The following is a 23,200-nucleotide window of genomic DNA, read 5'->3' as shown; positions in this document are numbered from 1 at the left end:
AATCTTCGACCTCTCACAATTGGTGATGCTCTCTCTAGAGGCCATGCATGTCATCCTCAAAGAGTTCAAAGGCACGTGCCCAACAAGGATAAAAGAGAAACAACAAATTAAACCCTAATTGGGCACTCAATTAATGAGCTTATTTTTTTACTTAACAAACATATAAGGACATGTATTCATAGTGTATGGGGGGCTCATGCTATATAGGCTTTAGGAGGGAGAGAGAATAATCATGCACGTGTTAATAAAAACAAGCCAAAATGAGAGACCGATTTGATAAAGTTGGTGAGGGAATTGCAGGGTTTTTATTTTCAATCATAAAGGAAAAACAACCATTATGGTTAAAACTATCCAGTTATTGGTAGAGAAGTGTCATCGATCATGGTCTAATTGTTTGGCTGTTTGCAGTGCAAAACTCTCATCTAGCCCACCAAATATGGTTTCCCGTTGACGCCAACCTCGGGAATTGCAAGTTAAGATGGTGCAATTAATAATCTCAAAATTAATTAAAACGCCCATATATTGATTATGGAAACATGTACGACCAGCGGCTTAATTAATGCACATTGGAGTAATGGAGGCATAGTGTTGTGGTGAAGTGCTCCCAAATTAAGCTAAGACGGTCATAAGATGGCTGGTGGTGAAGCGAGAGGAAACTTGGGTATCCTAGGCAACTGACACGTTTTAAGCTAAAAGTAAAGCTCTTTCTCTCTAATATTTGGTGCGTTTTCCCTCTGTAAAAAAGTATATATAGCATCTGCTATTTCCCTCCCTTCCTCTGTGGAATTATAGCATCTTCAAGTGCTTCTCTCTCTCTCTCTCTCTCTCTCTCTCTCTCTCTCTGTATCTATATAACACAAAAGCACAGCATCTTGAAAGTTTTCTCCCTCAAAACCAACTATCCAAGGGATAACATCTTGGAGTGTTATACTCTTCTTCCATAAAGGTATAGCATTTAGGAGGGAGTGTGGTCCTCTCTCTCCCAGTGACGGTCAGGAAACTGGAACCAAATGGACCCACCACTGTGGTTCATCGTTGAGGAAAGCACCACATAGCCCACCTGTTGGCAAGAGGTCACGGAAAGCAAAGTGGGCCCCACTCGCCACCTTTTATTCTAAGAAATCTTTGACGGGGCCACCTCTCTCTCTCTCTCGCTCTCGCTCTCTCTCTCTCTTTATATATATATATATATATATATATTTTGCAAAGATGTGTAGGTGCATGATCACTTTCAAACATAACCAGAATGAACCCGTGCTAAGGGTACATCACACCTGCGAGGGATGCACATCGCAAGTTTGCATCAAATAACACTTTTAGCGGCGACAAAAAGTTGCCGCTAAAGTATGGGAACGTTAGTGTTGACTTTTTGTCGCCGCTAAAAGTGTTTATGCGAAAATGCTGACACTTAGCATCTATCACGTGCGAAAGTTCCTTTGGTTATGTTTGAAAGTGATCATACATGCACCTACGCATTACACACACTCTCTCTATATATATTAACATTATTTGCTATGGTGCAGCATAATACAGCATCGCTGACAGCCACCCATCTCAACATTTCTTGAGATGGGTGGGTGGCTGTCAAAAATGCTCTCGTTCACACACACACACACACACACACATATATATATATATATATATATATATATATATATATATATATATATATATATATATATATATATATATATATATATATATATCAGTCACATATATCATTGATACAACAACAACAACTACGCCTTCATCCCAAAACAATTGGGGTCGACGATATGAACCAACAAAGAAAATCATTCTGGGTCTTCCACATGAATCCTTCTCCTCCAATCATTTCTCTCCAATGCCATGTCCTCGGTGAGGTTTAAAGCATTCATATCCTTTCCTATCATCTCCATCCAAGTCTTCCTTGGCCTACCCCAACCTCTTTTAACTAATATATTTTCCCATTTCTCCATCCTTCTAACTGGAGCATCATTAAACCTTCGCCGAATATGTCCAAACCACCGTAAATGATTCTCTCTCATCTTATTTTCAATGGGTGCAACGCCTACCTTCTTACGTATCTCCTCGTTCCGAATCTTATTTTTTATTGTATTTCCACACATCCATCTAAGCATACACATCTCAGCTACACTCATTTTTTGAATATGATGTCTCTTGGCAGCCCAACATTTCATACCATATACTAAAGTGGGCCTAATAGTCGTCCTATAAAACTTTCCCTTCAACCGCAATGGCATTCTACGATCGCACAACACTCCAGTTGCACTTTTCCATTTCATCCACCCAACCTTTATCCTATGATTTACATCTCCATCAATTTCTCCATACTTCTGAATGATAGATCCCAAATATTTGAAACAATCATCCACCAGTATTTCTTGCTCACCAAGCTTCACTACACTCCTATCACTATTTTGTTGTTTCCTAAATCGACATTTCATATATTTTGTCTTACTCTTACTCAACTTAAAACCTCTTGCTTCCAATGTTTGTCTCCATAATTCTAACTTAGCATTAACCCCAGCTCTAGACTCATCAATCAAAACAATATCATCAGCAAACATCATACACCACGACACATTTTCTTGAATTGATCTCATAAGCTCATCCATCACTATAGCAAATAGGAAAGGGTTTAAAGCAGATCCTTGATGTTACCCAACCGTTATAGGAAAATTGGTTGTTACCCTTCCATAAGTGCGGACATTGGTTACTACACCTTCATACATATCCTTAATTATACTAATGTACTTGAGAGAAACACATTTCTTCATCATTGTCCACCAGAGAACGTCCCTAGGTACTCTATCACATGCCTTCTCCAAATCAATAAAAACCATATGCAAATATTTGTTCCTCTATTTATTTTCTCTCAATAAGTTGTCTAAGAAGATGTGTAGCTTCCATAGTTGATCTTCCGGGCATAAAACCAAATTGATTCTCCGATATCATGACAACCTTCCTCAACCTAGACTCAATCACCCTCTTCCAAAGTTTCATAGTATGACTTATGAGTTTTATACCACGATAGTTTGTGCAATCTTGTATATCACCACATATATCATTGATATTTTCAAAATATCTCAATATTATCATTGTATTTGTAGCAAATGATATTATAGGTAAAATATCATGATATTTTGAAAGTATCATCAATTTGATAATATCATGATATTATCAATTATTATTGTTTTTATTTATATTCTACATTTTAAATGTGTTTTACTTCTTTATTTTTTCATTTTTTACTTATTTTTTTGTTATATATGCTTTTATTATTCAAACATGATATTTTGCAACTTATTTTTGTTATATATATATATATATATATATATATGTATATATATATATTTTTTTTTATTCCCAATTTTTTTTTAGATTTATCACCAAACCTATAATATTGTGAGAAATAACCTCACCGTGTATAGGCGACACCAATATTTGTGATTGCCATATATCGATTACTAAGGAACCCTAGGTAGGAACTGGGTTACTTAATGAGCCTGCCCCTCTATATATATATATATATATATATATATATATATATATATATATATATATACCTGGGAACCCATTTCAAACAACAAGATGACTGAGAATAACGAGCGAACTCGTGGCCCTATTAAATGCATTGCCCTGTTTCTAATAAAACGGTTGTGGCCATTCTCGACTCAGAACCATCAGTCATCTGGTTTGGATCAGAACCACGCCGGATCTCGGATTGCATGTCCAGCTCGGTGGATTCTGAAGGCAGTGTTCCTAACCGGTTTGGAATATGGATTATAGGAGGCTCATGCTCAACTCTCCTTTGCCTTCTTCCCAACTCATAACCAAAGGTTGGGGCAATGAAAAATTTGGGCAGGGAATTATTCGCAATCCCCACCTTACAAACAATGCAATTTCAATTTTATGAATAACCTCACAAAAAATTATTCGCCAAGTCCCCTTAATTCTCCAAAGGCTAGGATGTAAGTGGATCATAACTTCAAACCCATAGCTTATACAACCAAATCCAACTTAATTGGATTCAAAGTAACAATGTAGAGATATTTTCAGGAATTCATATGACTTGGATCCAAAACCCAAACCACAACTATAGGAGGGTTTTAATACATTCTAGAAAGCTACGTTGCATTTAGCTGTATATGGGGCCCTTCATGATACCCAAGAAAAGGGTAAAAAAGTACTCAACTCGTAAAAAACCGGTTTCATGAATCGTATCGGGGGAGAGGATCGGAAGAGTTGATGGTCGCGATCAATGTGATAGTGGGTCGACGTCGATGATCGTCAGCTAATCACGTACAAAGAGATGGGCTAGATATCGCTTTCGGTCCTGCGAGAGGCTTTGGCTCTTGCTTGTAGGCCTAGCATACATTGGAGTGTTTGGACCGAGTCATGGCTGTCCCCACCCTTTGTTTTTTTGAAAGGCCAGCTGGGGTTAATCTGACCCCACCAGTTATTATTCAATCGTACCACTGGGGTTTTGAACCTGCATCGTCTCACTATAGAAAGACGTGCACTGACAGCTCTTACCAACCATGCGGAGCCCTCGTTGGTCGCTGCCATCACCTTTTGTACCACTACCACCACCCCATGCATGTACGCTATTATTGCTTTTATTTTTTTATATATATTTCATGGTTTTCGACATTATAAATGTCTTGGGCATAGTCGATTTACTAGAAACCCATTCGATTAAAAAATGATAATTGAAGACTTGAAAATTTACAAAGATTTTGGACTGTTGATTTTTTAAACATTATGAAAACCCACACAAGAGTTGATCCTATAAAATCAAGTACATAGATGTTAAAAATGAAAAAAGACAAAAACTATTTAAAATGTTTCATTTAGCATATTTCTTTTCTGAGAGGATCATTCAGCATATTTCATTTAGCACATATGTATTACCCTATAAATATAAGTGGGTGGTGCGCATGGCTTAGGTGTGCATGCCCGAGTGCACTTATGTTAAACCATTTTTCAATGATTTGACTATTCAGATGTGTTCAACATCTTTTATTTGCTAAACCCTTGGTTTACATTTTTTTGATGAACAAAGATGATTTTATAACCTTTTAAATTTAAAATATTATGGGCCGTTGATTTTCAACCCGTAAAAATACTTGCTTATGTGTTGGAATCAAAAGCGGATCCCTATTAATTTGATTGTGTAGAACACATTTGTTTGGTCAGAATTATAAAAAACTAAAAACCATTGGTGAAAATTTGAGTGCATTTTTGTACTCACCGATGGTCATGCAAACCTACCTTATATATATATATATATATATATATGGCACGACTATGGTGGTATTGTTAATGTGGTACACAATTGATTTACATGGATCTAAGCTCCAAAAGCAAAAGCTAACCATTGGTTTAACATATTCTATTAATTATTTTCATGTGATAAAAGTTGTTTAAATTATAATGTTTTATATCATTTTTAAACCACTCTTATTTTCCTGAATTGCGAGCCATTAATTAATTTTTTCTGTTTAAAAACTGAAGTCTGATAGTGTATTAACTGTGACAAAACCTTCTAATATATTAAATAAATCATGTTAAAATACATAGGTATGGTTGGATTTACCATTTTGTGGCTAAATTTATGAAAACGAGACTGTGCCATTGTATGGTATGATCATGGTATAGAACCACCGTATGTACATAAATCGGGACCATGGAATATTTATTGTGAATAGTAATAAATACAAAGTGGTACCACAAACGCAATTTTTTGCCGGTGCTAGGGATGAAAATCTCTTTTGTTTTTTTTTTGTTTCAGGGACAGTTGGAAATTCAAAACATGTACAGAACAGTACCTGGCCTGACCCACCAGACCCTTAATTTAGCAGTTCAATGAAACAGTGAATCTCAGACCATATCTTAATTTACGTTGCTTCTCGTTTTTAAAATTTACCTTTTTCTTTCTTTTTGGTCTTTTTAGGTTGCCAATGTGCCGCTCTTGATCATCACAAAAAGGATCAATTATGTAACCGTCCAACTGAAGCATCTGGATGGTTAGGATTAGTCCACATCCAGGTGAACATGTGGATCGATCCTAGCCATTGATTGGATGGCTAAGATGAAACCCATCCTATGGCAAAGGACTGGATGCGTAGTCTGGTCATCATCAAGTGTACAAAGAGGGGGCTTCTGTGCTTGGTTTGGAGTTTGAATGTTGGCCATGTTGACTATAGCTCTTGTTGGCTAATTAAGTCCTGTCAGCGACGCATCAGTCAAGTCAGATGGTCTGGCCGAACAACAAGGTAAAAAACTTGTTGGATATGGTCAAGGTAGGATGTAATGTACCAATCACTTGGTGAGATTTGCAGGATTGTTCATAGAATACAAAGCTCAGTTTCAGGCATTCAAGTTGAAGGCTGTCGCGAGTTCGATACCCGGGATGCACGCCGCTTGCCTTAAGGCTGAAGCAGTAGCTAGACTGTTTGGTGCACAAGAGGTCCTACAGATAGGTTTTACTTAATTTTAACTGCTTGGTAGTGAGCCATACCTCAGAGTGTCAATTTCTCCTGAGCCCACCACCTGAACCGGAGTCTACCCTCGATGAATATCTAAAAAGAAAAGTTGAGGCTTAATGAAAGGCTAATTGGCTACTCGTAAAGTCTCGTGCCAAGCCATATATATGGTCACCACTGACCCAATAGCTAGATGCAAAAAAAACAGTTTTCCTGTCAATCAAAATGGGTTCATACCATTATTGCCAGTATTGGCCTGAATTGCCCCCATACATATATCGGCATCATATCGATATGAAACAGGTCTGAATCGGCTAATTTTCAAATAAATAAAAATTAATATTTTAAATTACTTTTAAATATTACTTTAATATTTTTTACACATGTCATTCTCAGGTTAAAATTGGCCGATACAGATCGATTCAGCTCCGAATCGGTATCGCCCGATTCAACAAAATAGTTTGGAAATCGATTCATGGCCCGAGAAAATACTGTCAATATTGGTTCATATACCTCCCTCCCCATTGTGGGAAGCACTTTCCCTCAAAAACGGCCGTTTCAAGGGAAAGAGGCTTTCCTTGAGTGGGAGTAATTGAACCAACGCCCCCAGGAGTCTATTCATGTGTAGCACAACATTGACTAGAACAAGAGAGTGCATTATAAAAAATATCCGAAGCCATCTTTTGTTTTGTTTTTTTAAATTTAACCACCAAAACCTTTAGCCAACCTCTAAGTGGTGGTACAAGGAAATAGACACTAAGCAAATCTTTATTTAATAAAGATCTAAAGGTGGCTTTGGGAAAGTAACAAAAACCTGAAAAGGAAATCATATATTGATAATGAAAGGTGAAAGAAAATGACTCTATTTTGGTCAGTGTCATGCTGTGAAGCCTCAATCACCCGATAATTGAAGATAATTCATTAACCTTTTCTTTGTTCCCTCTATCAAGTATTTGTATGCCACCTTATAGAGGCTGATTGTTTCAAGAATTCTACAAGAACGACTTGTTTTATAGATTTTTTCATTCAACACAGAGACACATTTCACATTGTTTTATGCTAGATATGACCGACTTGTTTTATGCTAGATTTGAACTGTTAGATGTATTTATCATTGCCTATTTATTAAGAAGCAAGTTTTGTTTGGAATTGATTTGATAAAAAAATATGAATATTTTATCATCAAATTTTAGTACAATATCAACCATTGATTTTTACCTCTATAAAATACATATATGAGCATAAAGATGCTTAATTAAAAACATATTTTCTATTGAATAAACCATAATAAATAATTTAATGGCTCAGATCTAGCATAAAACACCTAAAACTATGTTTTTTTAAAGGCTTCCATAGGTGACAATAAAAGAGGGCAACACAATCCCCATTCTCATATACATAGGGAAGGTGAATAATTCAACCAAGGAAGGTCCAAAATCTACAACCGATGATAATCAATGGTGTTCTTTCTCTAATGATCGAATTTTTCATCGATCGGACTTTATATATTAGATTTTTGTCATTCATTTAGTGAGCGACATATTTTAGATTATGAATCTTCAATGTTTAGATTCGTTTTTTAAAGCGCCATGAATAAATGGCCCATAATACTTTGTATTGTAAAGTTTTAAATGCATTGCGAGTCATCTATTTTTCACGAAAAACATGCCTATATGTAGTAAAGTCTTTGTGTAAAGCATATTTTAATTAATAAATTATAAAGAACAAATATACGAGGTTTGATCGATGAGATGCTCAGGCATTGGAGAAGGGGAGCCGTTCTATACTTGTTGGTTGTGGATTTTGGACATTTTTTTGGTTGGACGGTGCCCTTCCATATATACTGTGTGTCTGGTAGTAGCTAGAGAATTTTGTCTATGTTGGATGTATTGGAGATCTTATTCATATTGGTTGGTAATGGGCATAGCTTTTTGGGCATTAAAAGCCTAAGAATCCTAAGGGGTGATATTAATTATTGGTCCATCCTGTACACCATCACCACATTCTCTCTCTCTCTCTCTCTCTACCGATTTTGGGTTTCCCCAAAAACACTCGAGATGTTGATCAGTACATGCGTGTAGTTGATCCTGCATTCGAGCTTAGCGGCTCAATGCGGTCCGGGTTAGGTCTTTGACCTACCCGGGGCATTTTAGTGCTAAAGGAGACCTCTCCAACAAAGTCGGAGTTGGGGTCCATGGCGGGCAAAATTCTGCCCATGGCCTTCCGCGCCTTTAGCCCGTAAGAGCGATTTCCGGTCCTCGGACCGAAAATCGGTTAAATTGTCATCTCTCTCTCTCTCTTGTCATAAGTCTACGTAGAGTTAAACATTAGTCGGAGATTCGTATGAAAAGGTGTATCTATATCCAGCCTGAGTAAAGTTGTCTATTCCTTGATTTGGACGATTCTACACCCTTCCATATGTTATCTCCACCCAATTGTTCTTATGCTTTTGCATTCTTTCCCTTAGATAGGTCCGTTAATTTGGTAGAAGCAACTCTCTCTCTCTTCCAATGGACATACATTCCCAGCTCTCTTGATGTTTCATATGTAAGGCCCCCGTACTTTTTTTAAAAAATCCAATATTAAAATTTCAGTTGGTTTTATCTCTCAACAATTTGAAAATGAGATAACGTAGGGTGAAAGTAACACCACCTCCCTTGAAATTTCAATGTGTCATACTTGTCTCTAGTGAACTAGCCAATCTCTTGAGGTATATATGACGCAGAGGCAGTGCTAATGTTAAATTATGCAGGCGTGAAGATAGTTAATTCTCATAATATCTACGGCAGCATTGAATAAAGATAGATGTTGTGGGCAAGATGGAAATATTAAAATCTGTGTTACTAGTGATAGTAGACCCCTTCTTTTGCACTCTCCTTGGAAGATACCTACTAGGCTAGCCTACGCTCTCATTATGATATTCTAGGTTTCATATTTTAATCCTTATGACTAAATATCTTACCTAATCACATAGTATATCTGATGGAATGAGCACTTCCTTACAAGGAATGTGGGTCCATAGTTTTCTTTTTTTTTTAATGATAATTGGGTCCATAGTTTTCTTGTTGGTTTTAGAGGTTTGAAAGTCATGTGTGATAGGCCTAGTCTTGGTATAGTTAAAAGGAAGATTTGGGGTGTAGAATTTCATGGGGTATGTTACACCCCAAGAAGACGAATTGGGTGGATGGGGTGTAAAATTTCTGAATATTCATAGATAAATAAATGGCAATGTTGCCATCTCACCAGCACCGGACAATTACCCTAGAATAGTCTATAGGGGTGGGATGGTAGATCAATATAAAGTATCCCTTGAGAATCAAGGGACAACTGCATGATATGCTTCAGGATGATATAAGCTTTTCAGGAATCCTTTCATCATCATCATCATCTCTCAAGAACCACTGAATAACAAGCGAGAACAAGTGAATTGGTCTTTGGTGTCATTGATCAACTGAAAGAAACTTATATCTGCTTTTGTGTCTCTCTCTCTCTCTCTCTATATATATATATATATAGACACACACACACATTGATCTTGTGTCGTAGTTTAGACGTTTGAATCAACAATCTATCAAAATACATGAGAAATAAAGTGACGGTGTTGCCAATGGTGGAGAGAGCAGATTTGTCTTGCTCGAGATTTGAAGTCATTATTGTGCAATAAAATTAATTGCACCACTAGTAAATTTTGAATGTAAATATTCTCGTTATGTACGATTGAAGGCCTCCAATTGATTATTTAGGATGATGGGGACTTCTGGGAATTCCTAATTATTTATGATTCACAATGAATAGAATTAAGATGGCCTTTAAGAAGCACGACATTTTCAGTGGCCCATTCATTCATGCCCTTCAATTTAAAAAATTGGGGACCACCTTTCACTATTTATTGCACAAGAATATGAATGCAATACCAAAGTGGGCTCCGCTTGTTTGGTAGGAGCTGTTAGTAGGGATGTACAACGAACCAAGCTAGCTCAGGCTCGACCTGTTTAAGCTCGGCTCAAGCTCGTTTGAAAATTAAATAAGCCTAGTTTGAACAAAGGTTTATAATCGGTACACGTAAACAAGCCGAGCTTGAACAGGTAGTCTAGCTTGGATAGACTCGGTAAACCTAATTAAACTTGTTTAACATAGTTATATAAAGAAATTAGATTATATATGTGTAGTATTTTTCTTTACATGAAGACAGAAAGAGGTGTTACCTTAGTGGGTCAGTATTTGAACTTTTTTGAAAGTGGCCTGGGTTGAAATCCAACCACCTTTCTTTCAAAAAATGCTTTTGACACAAAATTTTAGAAAAACTCAGAATTTTTTTATGAATGTGTTCAGCTCGAGCTCCTGAACATAGGCTCCATTCTTCTTCTCGAGCTGAGCCAAGCCAGCCCAAGGTCAACTCGTGTGTATACCTAGTTGTCTCGTGTATGTCACCTTTGTTAGATATTTCATGTGGGCCTACATATGTAATTAATCATTGATTATAAACTGTCTAAGGTGAAAGCCCATATAAAGTGATCTTATACGGTTGGGTCATATGCAGAGCCGGACCTGTAAAGAGGCCAATGAGGCTTGGGCCTCAGGGCCCCTGAGCCCAAAAAAATTTTAGGGGCCCATTTTTAAGGCCCGAGCTCCCTATTTGTTTAGAAAAGGTTCGGGTAAAGGATCAGACCCCGAACTCCTACTATTAATAGGGGGGCCATTTTTTTCCTCCGCCTCAGGCCCCATAAAACATAGGTACGGCTTTGGTCATATGACATCTTATAAAGTATGATTATAATAATGTGTAGATATCTTATTTGCCCTCATATGTTAATTTCTGATTTTATGATGGGCTACATTGAAAAGAAGACTATAGGGTGGTTACAATTAGGTTATGGTCTCCAAAATCATATAGTGGCGGTTTTCTTTTACCTCTCAATCAAGAAAAAAAATTGTCCTTCTCTCATTAGGTTTAGAGAATAAGAAAATGCCAAGATCTGACCTCATCAAGATCTACTGGTGCAACGATGGATTCGTGAACGCTTTCACATTATATTTTATTTATTTATTTATGATCTTTTCAATGATTTAACATGAATAAATTTAGGGATCGAGAAATATGATTTCCCTAATCTGCGCTCCAATAATTGGTATCAGAGCTTCTTGTTCTTGTTAAATCGTTGAAATATTTGATTTTGTCATTATTTTTTTTTTGTCATTGAAATCCCATCAGATTTGGTTTTCCTCCTTTGATCGTCGGCATTAGGAGTTGTTAATAAAAAAAAATTTTATTGCCGCAGTCGGCGACATCGTTGGAGGGCTGATGGGACCGACAACATACTATAAAGGGTGGCTCACCCTTTTTTGGTGGTTGTAGGCCACCAGACGTCGTTCGATTTTGAGTAGGCATCGTCGGGTGCCTGAACAGGAGTAGACAGAGAGGACCGAACGATCCTCCCTGATTTCTCGTCAGATACGGAAGGGAGTCGGATGGCTCCCTCCTCCGTTCGACGATAAGGTACAAGTAGAGGACGGCTAGATGGCCCTCCCCATGCCGTCAGGCGACGTCAAACGGAGGGGCTGATCTGGCCCTTCCCTTAGGATTTTGATGATCAGAGGAAGAGCCGACCCGACCCTTCCCTTTGTTTTTCGACTATCGAAAGGTGCCGACTAGCCCTCGACTGGTCACCCTTGTCGGACGTCGTGCCGATGTTCGATGACAGTTGTTTGGGGCCATCTGTTCACCCCAGCCACCGTCGGGTGACCAACGTTCGACTACGGTGGTCTTGGGCCGGTTGTGCTCCCCAGCCACCATTGGGTGACCCAGATCCGACGGCGGGTAGTGTAGCTTCGGCCCTCCCTGTCGGGCTTTATAGGGACCGACACAGGCCGGGTCAGGTCTGACCCAACCCGCGAGCTCTAGACCTCTTCGCATGTTCCTTGGAACTAATAAAAAACAAACAAATTTTTTTTTATGAAATTATTTTTATTGGGTTCAGGCCATTAGGTATGCAATTTCGGTCTCTTTCGTGAGTTGACTTCGGATATTTTCATGCCAATTTGGATTATGACTTTATTTTTGTTATTCATATGCATGTAATTACATATTATATTCAAACTTTAGTATTTTTTTTTGAAATAAAGGTCTAATATTTTTAAATGAGTTGATTGAAATAATATATTACAAAAGTAACCTCTCTTATGAAGATTAACTTATTTAGAATATTAAGATGTTTGTATATTTAAAATTCATGCAAATAGTGATCGGCCCAAAGGAAGTTTATTATTTGGTCGAGTTTAAATGTACATTCAGTAATAAATATGGAATGATTATCAAGTTTTCCCTGTGAACAATGAGTCGGTCCAAAGAAAGACTTGTTGTTTGATATGATTAATTGTTGTTTAACAAAATTAATTATCCATATTTGATTACTGTAATGAGAATATCACTTACAAGTTGACATTTCTTTTTAAAGACTCAATGTCAATGTTGTGCTATGTATCTTATGAAGGGGTTCATCATAGTTTAAATATGTCAGTTAATGTTAATGCATGTGAATATGTATATTAATTGTGAGCTTGTCGTGGTTTGTTTTGTTCTTGATTTAGTAAATTCTTTTGTTTCTACAATATCTGCAAACATAAATTCAATCGCTGTTTTAAATGGTACAAACTTCAAAAACTAAAAAGAGAATATTATATTTGTTCTTTGATGTATGGATTTAGATCTTAAACTTGGAGAGGATAAACCCACTGCTCTCACATATAGGAGTTCCACTGAGAATAAAAGGAACTATGAGATATGGGATCGATCCAATCACATGAGTCTTATGATCATGAAACGTGCAATTTTGAAAACCTTCAAGGGCATTATGTTTGAAGAGGTTAATACCAAAAAGTTTCTTGAGGAAATTGAAAAACGTTTTGCTAAAAAAGAAAGGCTGAGATAAGCACTCTCCTTTCGAGTCTTGTTTCAATAAGGTATAAAAGTAGATGGAACATAAGTGAGTATATTATGAAAATGTCTTATCTTGCTTCAAAATTAAAAACACTAAAGTTAGAATTGTCTGAGGACTTACTTATGAATTTAGTTTTGATATCTCTTCCTGCATAATACAGTCAATTTAAAGTATGTTATAATTGTCAAAAGTATAAATAGACTCTAAATAAGCTTATTTTTCATTGTATGCAAGAAGAAGAAAGGATGAAACAAAAAAAGATAGAAAGTGCTCACTTGATAGTTACCTCTAGAGACAAATATAATAAAAGAAAAAAGGATAAAAAAGTTGCAGTAGATCCTTTATTATAGAAAAATAGAAGAAATATCAGGATGCAAAGTTCAGTTATTTCTTTTGTAAGAGCGAGCATCACATGAAGAAGGATTGTACCAAATATCATGTTTGGCATGAAAAGAAAGGTACCCTCCTTATTTTGGTTTATTCTGAGGTTAATTTAACTTCTTTACTCAAGCACACTTGGTGGATAGATTCTTGTTCTACCACTCACATAAGTGCGTCTATGCAGGGTTACCTAAGTTGTCGAGCGCCAATTGATGTTGAAAGATTCATCTATGTGGGTGATGGAAAATCAGTTTAAGTTAAGGCTATTGTAGGTTATTATTAAAGACTAGTTATTATTTAGATTTAAAAGAAACATACATTATACCTCCATTTAGACAAAATTTGGTTTCTATTTCAGCTTTACACAATTTTGGTTATTCTTGTTTATTTAAAAATAGTCAATTTAAGTTGTTTCTTAATACAAATCTTATTAGAATTAGTTCTTTATCTGTGGTTGATAACCTATATTCACTTGATACTATTACTTCATATCATGAAACTTTACATGCAAGTTCATGAGGTATAAAATAGAAATTAGCTAGTGAGAATTCTGTTATTTTATGACACAAGCGATTAGGTCATATTTCTAAACAAAAAATTGAAAGGCTTGTGACGTAAAATTCTTGATTTCCTTGATTTCATTGACTTTCAAGTTTGTGTCGAGTGCATAAAAAAAATGAACAAACATAAGGAAGATAGGTGCCGACAGAAGAACATATGTCTTAGAACTTATTTATACAGATATTTGTAGGTCATTTCCTATAGCTTCATGAAATGGTCAACAATATTTTATTACGTTCATAAATGACTATTCACGTTATGGGTACCTATATTTGATTCATGAAAGGTCTTAGTCACTAGATGTGTTCAAATCATTCAAAGTTGAAGTTCAAACTCAACTTGGCAAAATGATTAAAGTCATCATATCTGACTCTGGTGGTGAATATTATGGTAGATATGATGAATAAGGTGAACAATGTCGAAGGCTATTTATTAAATTCCTAGAAAAATATGGTATTGTCTCAAAGTACAATATGCCAGGCACTTTTAGCATGAATGGTGTTGCTAAGAGACAAAACATGACCTTAAAGGATACGATAAGGAGTATGATTTGTCATTCTACTTTACGAGAATTCCTCTAAGAAGAGGCTTTAAAGACTGCAACTTATATACTGAATAGATTACCAACTAAAGTAGTAACCAAAACCCTATATGAAATGTAGACAAGAAAGAAACCTAGTATGGAGCATGTTCATATTTGGAGATGTTCAGTTGAGGCAAGGCCATATAAGCCACATGAAAAGAAACTGAACTCAAGAATGGTTAGCTATTATTTTATTGGATATTTTGAAAGATCTAGAGGTTATAAATTTTATGACCCTGTGAACAAGTCCTTTTTTTAAATGAGAAACACTTGTTTATTTGAGGATGCTGAGTTTGGAAGAGGTGATAAGGTAAAAGACATTGTTTTTAAAGAAGAATTTGTTTATCTTCCTATAGTTGTTGATAATGATCAGATTTCAATTTATGATATTGTTCAAGCAAATCCAGAACAAGGCAATGTTTAATATCTCCTTATTCAAAATCAAGTTTTTACACCTAGAGTACAAACTCAACAACTTTAAAAAATACCTCAAGTAACTCAAGAACAAGTGTCATTGATGAAATCCACTAGAGAGAGGAGAAGGGAAATTCCAAATGGTTATATTATTTTTCTTCAAGAATATGAGGGTGATACTGGATTAAAAGAAGATGATCCAATCAACTTTCATCAAGCTATATAAAGTTTTAACTCTCAAAAGTTGATTGATGCCATGCATAAAGAGTTTAAATCTGTGAAAGATAATGATGTATGGGATCTTATCCCATTACCTAAAGGTGTGAAACTCATTGGTTGCAAATGGATATTTAAAGCCAAGAGAGATTCAAAAGGTGATGTAGAAAGATATATGACACGTCTTGTTGCAAAAAGGTTTACTTAAAGAGAAGGCATTGACTATACATAGACTTTCTTTCTAGTTTCTATGAAAGACTTTCAAAATAATGATGGCACTTATGACTCATTTTAATTTGAAGCTACATCAGATGGATGTAAACGCTGCATTCCTTAATGGTGACATTAATGAGACAATATATATGGTGTAACTGAAATATTTTATCTCTGGCAATGCAAAGAAAATTATTTACAAATTAAAGAAATCTATCTATGGACTTAAGTAGGCTTCCCGTCAATAGTATCATAAATTTTATCAAGTTATTATTTTATTTGGTTTTGAGATGAATGTGGTTGATGAATGTATATACCATAAATTCAATGGGGGTAAATATATTTTCTTGGTTTTATATGTCGATGACATACTACTTGTCAGTAATGATATAGGCATATTGCATGAAACCAAGAAATTTCTGACAAAAAAAATTGAAATAAAAGATTTTGATGACACCTCGTTTGTATTATGAATTCAAATATATTGAGATCGTTCTCAAGGTATTCTTTGATTATCGCAAAATAACTATATCGAAAGGACTCTTGACAGAATTGGCATAAAGGATTGCAAACCAGATGACACCTCTATTGCTAAGATAAACAAGTTTAGTCTCGCTCAGTGCCCCAAACACCAGTTTGAAGTTAAGAATATGGAAAAGATTCCCTATACATCTGTTGTAGGGAGTCTTATGTATGTTCAAGTATGTATACGTTTAGATATAGGATACATTATTGAGATATTAGGTCGATATCTAAGTGACCCTAAAATAGGTCATTGAAATACAGCCAAATGGGTTATGTGGTACTTATAAAGAACAAAGGATTACATGCTCCCATACAGGAAGTGGAATTAGTTAGAGATCATTGGGTATTTTGATTCTGACTTTGCTGGATGCCAAGACAGTCGCAGATCCACATCAGGTTATATTTATCTATTGGTCGAGAGAGTTATCTCTTGTTGGAGTGCTAAGCGGACACTCATTGCATCTTCCACTATGGCGGTAGAGTTTGTAGCCTGTTATGAGTCATCCAATCATGAAATATGGTTACACAATTTTGTTACTGGGCTGTGAATTTTAGATAACATTGAAAGACCATTAAAGTTATTTTGTGACAATAATTCTCCAGTGCTATATTACAACTAACAATAGGAGTTCATCAAAGTCAAAACATATAGACATTAAGTTTCTTGTTATTAAAAAAAAGTGCAGAATGGTAAGATATCTATTGAACATATTGGCATAAACTCTATGATTGTGGATCCTCTTACCAAAGGTTTACAACCCAAGGTCTTTTATGAGCCTACTACTCGAATCGGTGTATATCATTTAATGATATGCTGGTTTAGTGAGAGTTTGTATTCAAATGTTCTAAGATAAAATAAAATTTTATTCTATTACTTCAGTATAAGGCTTAGGTTATGGAACACCATGACATTGAATGCTTTTGGTGTGTCATAGCATTTGTGAGCCATATGATTTTTGCAGCCACAAAATTGTAAATGACCTGACCATTCCTTTGGTCACATGGGGATGCCGTGGGCTGTCCTCGAGGATTTTGAAATTTTGAAAGAAGGGATGAAAATGTCTCCCTCTTCCTCTACCATCGCAGCCACCACAACCTTTGCCACACCCTTTTTTAGAGAAAAAGGTGGTGATGTATGATTCAACTGGTTGAGGAGACTTCGAATTCAACATTTGAAGTTTTTTTCTTATTTATAAGTAAATAAAAAATCTATGAAAACTTAGGCAATTTATTAAGAGTGGAAGTGGTAATAGTGGTTATAAAACTTTCATAATCTTGGGAGAGACCATTTAGAGTGAATTGAATCAAGTCTCCATCAAAGATAGGTTTATTAACTATACATAGGAAATCCATAAGAAACTTAACATGATTCAAATACTCCAATATAATTTTTTCTCCTTTTCACATTCTGGAGGTCACACTTCAATTGAAGAATATAAATACTCGAGTGGGAGGCATAGAATTGTTTTAATGCAATTCATGTTTCCCTATCAAATGAGACACGAATAATTTGTTCCAATATAACTTCTATAATTGTGGCCTTGATCCAACTTAATGCAAGTTGGTCAGATCATTTTCATGAAAAAAATTATGGATTTGGTTTTAACAACTCACCTCTGATATACGAACTTAGTGCAAGAAATAAGTCATCCACATATTTGATAGAGTGCTGATTATACATCATAGACTCGATTTAAGAACACCACAACAGATAATTGTTCATGTCGGACACTAGAGAAGAGAACATATTTCATTGAATTGTAGGGTTGGGACTTAGAGAAGATGAGCTTGTTGAGCTTAATGCCATATCGATTAACAACTAGAAGAGTGTAACATGATTACAATTTTTCAAGAGCTGTGTGGCTTTGATACCATGAAAAGATTCAAACACGTGATTTTTGAGAAGGTGCGTTTTACATGGTTTGGTCTATATTGTGACCTACCTTCACGAAAAACACTCTTACTTTCTCTCTACTTGACTCAAAGAAGGAAGATGATACCTTTATTTAAATAGCCACATACATGAGAGAGTTTTCTTATTTGATTGGGTCTCTCGTTAATACAATCCAGCCGAAGAAAGACTCTAATTCATGAACTTTTTAGAATTCATAAAAGATTGTTTTCTTGATAGAGAGGAGTCCGATTGGGCTTCTAACCCAAGGGTGGCGTCTTTTGGTCAAAAGTCTTTATATAAAGAGACCTCTTGCTGCTGTTGGGAATCCTTGTCTCTTTAGGATTCATTATATGGAACTTTGTACCCACATTGGATTCTGGACCTGGGCAGGAGCCTTCTGGATCAGCTAAACGCAAATCTGTTTCCTTGACACCCTCTACACCCATGTGTGATTGAATAGTTTAAGTTGTTTTATCTTGATATTGAGTGGAGGGTCAACTTTGGATTGGGACGTGATCACTTAGGTGTGCACCAAGTAATTCTCAAACACAATCATTTCATCTTATCTTATATATATATAATTTTTTTGTGACATTTTTTTTAAGAAGAAAAATGAAGTTTATGAAAGGTAAGAAAATTGTTTAAACAAGGCCTTGTATTGAAAGTACTAACAATGCTAAAAAAACATTTGTCTGCTCATCATGCAATGCTCTAACATTCAGCTTAAATTATAAATTAATATGACAGAAAAAATTATGTTTTACCAATACTGTTTTTTTTTTTGATAAACCAGCTGGGGTTAGGCGGAACCCTACCAGAACAACAACTGCCCCATGTGGCAGAGGGATTCAATCCTGGGCCTTCAGCTTGACACATGACCCCGCTTACCACATGGGATACCACCTCGTTGGTATGTTTTAGCAAATACTTACAAATGAAAAGGATTAATATTATATTGCCATTCTAAAATTATTCAAACATCGATGTTTTCTATCAAAATAACATTGATTTTTTTGTCTGCAATGTTTAGTAATGGATACAGTTTCTAAACGTACATGGTTATACAAGATAATGACTCGATTTCTCACTCTGTACAATCAATTGCTAACAAGAATGACTTTTTGAAAAAACGGAAAAGGAAGGGAAATCCAAAAATATTACTTTGTATGGTTGGTTATGTGGCATTTATTTTAGTATGAAGCAACTTCTTGGCAAGGAAATGGTATTCTTATGAAAGAGCCCAACAATTCAGATAGTCTCATGCAAGTAAGCAGTTTTTTTGAATATGACATGCTATATGGAATCATGCAAGTAAGTTAGATGATTTTTTCAATTTTCTATTATATATATATATATTTATTTATCAAGGTCACATTCCCCACAATATAGGTCCCCCTTATCCTAGTTATTATTTTCTTCGCCCCCACTCCCACTCTATTATGAGTGGGTTTTCCCCCTACTTGGATGGTGATGCATATCCAAGAACAACATCCCAATCAAAGTCATTTTCTGCCATGTGAACCATAAATTTTGAATTAACATTCTCCTGGTCTGATACCCTTGATTTTGGTAATTGGTCTTCCATTTTATTTCCTTTTCCTCCACAATCTATAGGGATAAAAAGGACACTGGGATTTGTTCACTCACTTTGGTCACTCTGGCTGTTGATAAACGACTACACATTCTCTGGCTGAGAGAGAGAGAGAGTTTCTTTTTTTTCTATTGGGTAGGCCTATGCTTTTAAAGGAGACATGCCTTGTGGGGACTTGGAGAGAGTTTTATTTTGAGAAAGCTAATGCTCTAATGGGAGATGGACCTCATCAGTCTTAGTGGAGAGAGAGAAAGAGATGGAGAGCTCCTCTTAGAGAGAGAGATAAGGAGAGGGGAAAAGTGAGTTGAAATTGGCTTTCCTCACACGTGGGGGAGATGACCTTTGGAGCCCACTGGGTGTGGGCCCATTGCAGGCTTGCCGGCCATGTGGGTGCTGTGGTCCAAGAGCCTTGGTGTGAGATGGAGGGCTTACCACGTGTGCATGAGTCGTTTGGTGCCAGGCTGGTAGTTGCAAAGATGAAGATTGATCATCATGCAATTTTTCAAACTTAAGTGATGAACAGAGCTATACATGCATGCACACACTCACTCATGTAATTCAGTTTCACTCAGCCGATATGATCAAATCTAACTCCTTAAATGTGATGTATGTGGTTTATTTAGGGAAGATCAGTGTTTGAATCGTCAGAATCTAATCTGTGTTCTAGATTTTTCTGTGATTGAAAAATAGTAGCCATAAAATTGTCAAATTATTTTGTTTAAAAACTTCTATTTTTACTGAAAAAACACGGTCCAAAGGTTGATTCGTATCGAATTAACCATGTTGAATTCATGCGTGTGGTCAAATTTGATCAAAGCAACTTACAACAATGAGATTTGAAAGGATATAATGATAAAGATGACATAAGAGATGAGTGAAACCAGTTTATGTGTGCATTGTGGTCTACGTCTCCCTCACACATGCCGACACTATTTGAGAGTGTGAGCTTCAACATGCAATTTGGTTCAGCTGGGCTCGACCCTAATGAGTAAAGTAAGAGTCAACCATGGTGTCTTGGCTTATTTCTGGCAACTGTACATTGGCAGGCCCTTGACCACAAAGACCCTTGCGACCCTCCCTGCACACCAGAAAGTACAACTTCAACCTTGCGGCAAAGGATGCCCCACTATGGGTTCGAACTATATGGTCCTCTCATGTCAAGTGACAAACCACAATGACAACTGTCATTCAAGTAAAAGACTACACACTTGATTCACATTTGGGCAGTCTAGCACCAATCTATCAAGCTCCATTTGAGAATTCTTACTAACCTAAGGTCTACTGCTACTATTTAGACCATGCTAATGCATCCATGGAATCAGTACACAACCTGCCCATTGGCTAAATCTGACCCAACAAATGCGTTCATGATGCAAGAGGGAAGCAAAAGAGCTGGGGGTCTATAAGAGTCCATTTGAATCCATTTTTTATTTTGGATTTTTAATTTGTATTTGGATATTAAGTTCAAGTGATGGACACATATCTAATTAGGAAGTTAATATTGATAGCTAGGAACATACCTTAATTAGTTTATTATTAGGTAATTTGATTTTATTGTGATTGGGGATTCTCATCTATAAAAGGATGAAAAATCTTATTGTTAACTCTTAGTTGAGGTGAGTTAAAATCCAATTTATTTAATTCCAATTATTTCAATTTTTTGCTATTTTTTGTTATTCCCAATTGTTTTCCTGCTTTCTTAGATAAAGCTAGCCTATACTAAAGAGGTGGAGATGGTTCAGTTTACAAACCCTACCCATTGTTGCCCTCTTTTCCAACCCATCAAGGATGGAAGTGGTTTCAATTTCCCATTATATATATTTTTATCAAGCAATAGGACCGGTTCCGATGCACAAAACTGGTTCTCTCCTACTTTCTCTCAGTTTAACCCCAAATGATCTTTTTCTTGACCCCATTTTGGCTCTGAACTCATTCAACTTGCTCCACTTCAATCCAAATCAACCATATTACCCACCAACACCCACCCACCGTGTCCCAAAATCCTTATTCAACTAGTTCTGCTCATACCCATTATAATACTTGTTCAAGCCTTAACTTGATCCAAGATCTACAAACCCAGATCCTATCCCATACCCAAAACAACCCACAAACCTCAAGATCCAATGCCCTCAAGGTTCAACATAAGCATAGAGATGATCCAGTAGATCCATATCTACATGAGGCACGTGGAGATTCAATGCCAAAATCTAAAGTGAGTCTCGCTCGTTGGGATTGCCTCTGTCTTTATCAATGCTCAAGATCAATGCAAAAGTATATAGAGTGTTGCACCTATAACACATGAGAACTTTTATATTTTTTTGAGAAATAAAGATAAAATTTATGTTTTCAATTAAAGATTGAATTTTTATTTGGATTTAATTTTAATTTGAGAATGAATTTGGTAATTAGACCCATAAGGTGGGATGCCCCTTAGGTTGACCCCTCTTGAATCTTAGAGTCCAATATGAGAATGACCCGACCAAGGCTAAGGTCCAAATAAGGTGAGACGTCCTCACCTATTTTACTAATTTTCATATTTTTTTTAGTAAAACCAATTAATTTATTTTCTTAATTAGTTAAAATTCATAAATTTACTTGAAATTCAATTAAAATTCAAATGAGATAAGCCTAGGGAGAAGTTTCCTTATTTGGTTAAGAGACTCTTAGGAAACCTATTTAATGAGGCCTTCCTACCTCCTTCCTATCACACACCTCCTAATTTTTTGATTCCTCTTTTTCTTATTCCCTACCTTTCTCTTTCTCCCCTCTTTCTTTTTCCTCCTACATGTTGCACCTTAGAAAAAAAGGTTCTTTAAAGGCTGGTGTAATTGTTCCATTGGTGGTACATACCGTAAGAAAAGTCTGTTGGTGAATACAATTCGAGAGAGCTTTTTTGGTAGATCTAATGGTTTTTAAGGTAGATACATCATAACTTTATATGTGTATATAATGTTAGGACATATGAGCATATCGTGGGATGGTTTTCAGATGCGTATCAATACATATATTAGCCTAGATTCTTGTAGAAACTGATATTGTGTGATGTATGAAGGTTCTAAAAATCTATTTTTTTTAAAAATAGTTTTGAGAAAAATGTACTCTTTAAATAAATAATTGATTTTATATATAGATTCATGATATGTTTTGTATTTTTGTATTTACATTATGATTAAATATTTTTATGTATGAAGTTGATGTGTTCTTAATGGATCAAAATCGTTGGATGTATTTTCTTGTTGTTTTTATTGAAAAGCATAAAATTTTTGTTTAATTTTTAAAAAATTGCATGATGTTGTATGCATTTTGATCTGACCAATCATAAAGATAAAATTGGTTCTCCCAAGTTGAGAATCCATAAATTTAGAAAAAATACAAAGATGTTCTATACATATG

Source organism: Nuphar pumila, chromosome 5, assembly GCF_984573655.1.
Source record: "Nuphar pumila chromosome 5, dmNupPumi1.hap1.1, whole genome shotgun sequence".
In the NCBI taxonomy this organism is placed as follows: Eukaryota; Viridiplantae; Streptophyta; class Magnoliopsida; order Nymphaeales; family Nymphaeaceae; genus Nuphar; species Nuphar pumila.
The sequence above is the reverse complement of the archived record's forward strand: the minus strand, read 5'-3'. Positions refer to the sequence as shown.